General features: G+C 32.9%; 1 pseudogene; it reads left to right on the top strand.

Annotated features, from left to right (window-relative positions):
- Positions 1-309: 309 nt before the first annotated feature.
- LOC103611040 lies at positions 310-903 on the top strand (annotated as a pseudogene).
- The last annotated feature ends 4,371 nt before the right edge of the window (positions 904-5,274 follow it).

The raw sequence follows: 5,274 nt of genomic DNA, 5'->3' as shown, positions 1-5,274 counted from the left end.
AAAGCCAGCAAGAACATACATTGGGAAAGAGACTGCCTCTTCATTAAGAGGTGCTGGGAAAGTTAGACATTCATATGTGGAAAAATGAAGCTGGACCTGTTCCTCCCAGCATATAACAAAATCAACTAAAAATGTATTAAAGACTTAAATATAAGACCTGAAGCCAAAAAATTACTAAAGAAAAATACAGAGAACACCCTTCAGATAAGAGGACTGGACAAAGACTTTATGAATAAGACAATGAAAGCACAGGCAATAAAAGAAAAAGTAAATAAATGGGGTTATATCTACTCTTTTCTTTCTAAATCATGGGCCATTGGACCTCATGAGGGAAACCAGGGCACTGTGACCACATTCATCTCGTTGGTCTTCTCAGATTATCCACACCTCCAGGCACCCTACATTCTGGTGTTCTTACACATCTACGCAGTTACTCGGGTGGGGAACTACTGCATACCTGTGGTCATGTGGAAAAATCTCAGTCTTCATACATCCATGTACTTTTCTGCAGCCATTTATTTTCATTGAATATTTGTCATCCCAATGTATCCACACATAAATTGATACAAATCTTACTTGTAGAAAACAAATGTATCTTCTTCAAAGGATGCAGGTCACAATTTTTCACTGGATACTCATCTGTGGTTATAGAATTGTTCATGCTAGCATTGACATTCTATGACCACTTTGTCACTGTTTGCAATCCCCCTCTTTACTCTAGTTGCTATGTCTCATAAGCTCTTTAGTCTCCTTGTAGCTAAAACTCACATATGGGGTGGACTCTGTTCCTTGACACTCAAATATTCCCTTTTGGTTCTATATTACTGTGGCTCTAACATCATAAATCACAGTGGTTGCGAGCACTTTCTGTACTCGCTGAATCCTACTCTGATTCTTTCATAGATACATGCCATGTTTATTCATTCATACCTTAAATAAGGCTTGTAGCCTGTGATCATTCTAGCTATTATTGTTGTCACTATCAAGATGTCTTGTACTGGTGTACTTTGTAAATCTCTCTCCACCTGTGCTTTCCTCTTGACTCCCATCGCCATTTTGGGGGGTCATACTCCTTCTCTTCTGTGTGCCCAAATACCAGAGCTGATGGCTCCTGGTCAAAGTGACCAATGTGATATTCAGAGTCATGATCTCCATGGTGACCCCATGAGCCTTAGGAGGAAAGTTGGGAAAGAGACAGTCAGGAGGATATTTAACTCCATACAGCATTCTCAATCAATATAAGTCAAAGTAATGTATATTTACTTATGTACCAACTGTGCTCAATTTTTTTTCGTATATGTTTTTAGTGATAGTTTCCCTTTATTTTAAGTGAATATAGATTTATGTTTTAAATCAATTAAATATTGCATGTGTCATTGTTTTTAGTGCCTGGAATGTCTCAAAATTACCTCTGATTTAATACACATATAATTAATGCATTCTGATTCACTTCACTTCAGGGGGTTTCATAAAGAAATGTATTTCAAAATCTCTTTTCTTTACTCTATGGAAGTCAGGATTAAGAAGAAGGTGTCTACATTTAGGGTCTTATGATGAATGAAATTTATGCTGTGGTTAGCTTTAAGTTGTGCTTAATAAAAGTGCTACAAACATAGAGGTGACAACCTTTCCTGGATCCACATTCAAGTGTTCATCAATGACTCGTATTACTCTGGAAGTTCTATAAAACACAACTTTTTGTTTTTCCTTAAAACTTTATTGCAAGTCAAACAAAGACCCTCCAGTTTACATTACGGATAATATTATCTCACATTAAACAAGCAGATGATGAATATATAACAAATATCTGTCCACATCACTTATTTTTGAGTATGAATATAATGTATATGAATGGTGTTGAAATCACTGTGAATATCACAAAAAATTTCAAGTTATTTCTAACAAAACTTCCTTCTATTGCTAAGTGATACAAAGAAAAATACCAGCACAGCGTACTTTTTGATCACTTATTCTCACAATAAACTTATCCCTCCTGTCAGTCTTCTTCCTAGCAGTAAACCACATCTATATCTACTTAGTGGCTTTAAAAAAGGACAATCATTATTTACCTGTGGCTTCTCAATTAATGCACTTGTCAATTAATGCAGTTGTTACTATTTGCAAAATAAATCTACTTCTCCAAGAGTCTGCTCTCTGAGCCATCATTGTCATTAAGTTGGTCTTCAGCAGTTGATAAAAAATTAATCTACTTTCTTTGTTTATTAATCTTATGTCAGCCATTAATCACAAATTTTCTATTATAATATTTTAAAATGTAAAATCAGTTTATTTCATTCCTATCTTACTATTGTCCAACAATTTCCTATCATATTTGTGATGAAAACCTAACCATTTACCAAATGTGGCATTTCCCTCACTCTCTAAGGTCATCATTTTAAATTTAAAATATATTGAAAAATATGTTTTAAACAAACACCCATATAACTCTCAAGTAGATCAATAGATAAAACATTGCCAGAGATTTTAAACCCTTTCATTCTACACCAAGCAAAAGTGAACAGTATGACTTTTACCGTAATGGTAAACTTGATTTTTATATGGATTCATTCTCTACGTAAGTGTCTCAAAATTACAAATTGCTATTCCCTCTTTGCAAAGTTTATGAGAAGGAAATTATGCAGTACATATTCCATGTATCTGACTTTTATAAATGAGCATTTACAGATTATTCACGTTTTTGCACATATTCGTAGTTTGCTTAATTTTGTTCCCATTTGCTATTTCATGGCATAAATATTCCAGATTTTTTCTTTAATTCAGTTTGTAATGATGGACATTGGGATGTTTAATTTTGGGGCATATATATATGACTGTATTGTGTGTCTGTATTCATTAGAATGGATTTCACACCTAGAAGTTTTGTGCATTTAATTATCAATTTTTAAAGGGTTTGTGTCAGTTTATGCTACTAATAGCAATGTGTGCTAATTCTTAAGTTATTATCCTCTTACTCACCAGCAGTTAGTATTATCAGATTTTAGGATTTACACCTGTTTGCTTTATGTAAAACATTTTGTTATAGCTTTAATTTGAATGTTTATTATTGTTGAGGTAGGGCACATTATAATATTTTACTGAGATATATGACTGAATTGTCTGTATGTACTCATTAGAATGGAGTTCACACCTAGAAGTATTGTGTTTAATTATCAATTTTTAAAGAGTTTGTGTCAGTTTATACTACTAACAGAAATGTGTGCTAATTTTTACGTTATTATCCTCTTACTCACCAGCACTTAGTATTATCAGATTTTAGGATTTACACCTGTTTTCTTTATGTAAAACATTTTGTTAGAGCTTTAACTTGAATGTTTATTATTGTTGGGGTATGGCACATTATAATATTTCACTGAGTTTTTTACTTTTGTAAAGTGCCTTCATATGTCAATTTACCAGATTTCCTTTAAATTATTTGTCTTTATAAATAAATGAATTTCTTGTATATTACTAGTATCATCCCTTTGTGAGTTGTATACCTTGAATATATATTTGCATTTTGGATTTACTCTTTACTTACTCAATATCCTTTGATAAACAACAAATTTGAATTTTAACTTAGTCCACTATATTCCTCTTCTAATTGTTTTGCAATTGTTAAAGATTGTATTTATCTATGCTTCAGGTCAAAAAGATATTCCTTTGCATTATATTCAAGAATGTATTTGGTCTTCCAATTTTTAAAAATTTTTTTCATGGAAGGCATGATTCGTAGGTGTATCACAGATTGTTTTATTTGTAAAACACTGTGAGTTTTCTCTTTGTCTTTGTCATGCTTCCCCTTAGGCAGAAAGAGGACAATTCCCATGTGATTGCCTGGAATAATACAAAGTGTGTGAAAGTCTTGAAAACTATAGAAAAAGCTTTAAATGATCCAGTGTAGTTTGAATATTTTCTCCATGTGCTTATGCTTTCTACCTGTAGAGCCACACATTATCGATAGCAAGTGCCCCTTCCACCTGGTCCTGAAATGAGAACATATGGGAAGGTGAGTGCGTATGTTCTGAGTCAAACCCAGTACAGCAGAGGGGTGATCAACACCAACACTGATTAACCACTTTAATTTTACTCATACTAATATTCCACTGCAACATGATGTTTACTAAAGAACAAATCCTTTCTCTCCTTATTGCTCTGCAATCCCAATATTGTCATAAACAATGTGCCTATATAGGCTCATCAGCATTAAGGTTATCTGTTGCTGTAATAATTATATTAAAGAATTATGGCTTGGACAAACATTTAATTGGACAGAAGTTGAGAAAAATGACAAAGAACAAATAATATTTGAAGGGATGATAGTTAAAAATTATCCAGAATTAAAGGACATCAAATTACATATATATATTTTTATGCAACATAATAGTAAAAGGGTAGAAAACACAAGAAATCAAAAAGAAAATTACATTAAAAAGAGCAATAGAAACAAATTGTAGACTCCCTTCAAAGTGGCAATTTGATTTTATCAAATGCTTTTTCGGCATCAATAGAGATGATCATATGGTCCTTGTGTTTGATTTTATTAATATGGTGGATCACATTTATTGATTTGTGTATGTTGAACCAACCTTGCTTCCCTGGGATGAATCCCACTTGATCGTGGTGAATGATCTTACATATGTGTTGTTGTATTCTGTTTGCTAATATTTTATTGAGGATTTTTGCATCAATATTAATCAAGGATATCGGCCTGTAGTTTTCTTTCTTGGGTATATCTTTACCTGGTTTTGGTATCAGGATGATGTTTGCTTCATAGAATGTGTTTGGAAGCTTTGCTTCTGCTTCAATCTTTTGGAATAGTTTGTAAAGAATCGGTGTCATTTCCTCTTTGAATGTTTGGTAAAATTCTGCTGTGAATCCATCTGGTCCTGGGCTTTTCTTTGTTGGGAGCTTTCTGATAACAGCTTCAATCTCCTTTATTGTTATTGGCCTATTCAAGTTTTCTATATCTTCTTGGTTTAATTTTGGAAGCTTGTGTGAGTCCAGAAATTTATCCATTTCCTCCAGGTTTTCGAACTTGTTGGCATATAGCTGTTTATAGTAGTCTCGGATGATTCCTTGCATTTCAGTTGGGTCAGTTGTAATATCACCTTTTTCATTTCTAATTTTTGTTATTTGAATCTTCTCTCTTCTTTTTTTTGTTAGCCATGCAAGTGGTTTGTCGATTTTATTTATCTTTTCAAAAAACCAACTTTTTTATTCGTTGATCTTTTTTTTTTTTTTTTTTTTTTGTCTTTTTGTCTTTTTCCATGTCCG

The sequence above is a fragment of the Galeopterus variegatus genome, unplaced genomic scaffold (genome assembly GCF_000696425.1).
Source record: "Galeopterus variegatus unplaced genomic scaffold, G_variegatus-3.0.2 Scaffold12285, whole genome shotgun sequence".
Classification (NCBI taxonomy): Eukaryota; Metazoa; Chordata; class Mammalia; order Dermoptera; family Cynocephalidae; genus Galeopterus; species Galeopterus variegatus.
Note: the sequence above shows the minus strand (reverse complement) of the source record. Positions and strands in the feature narration are given on the sequence as shown.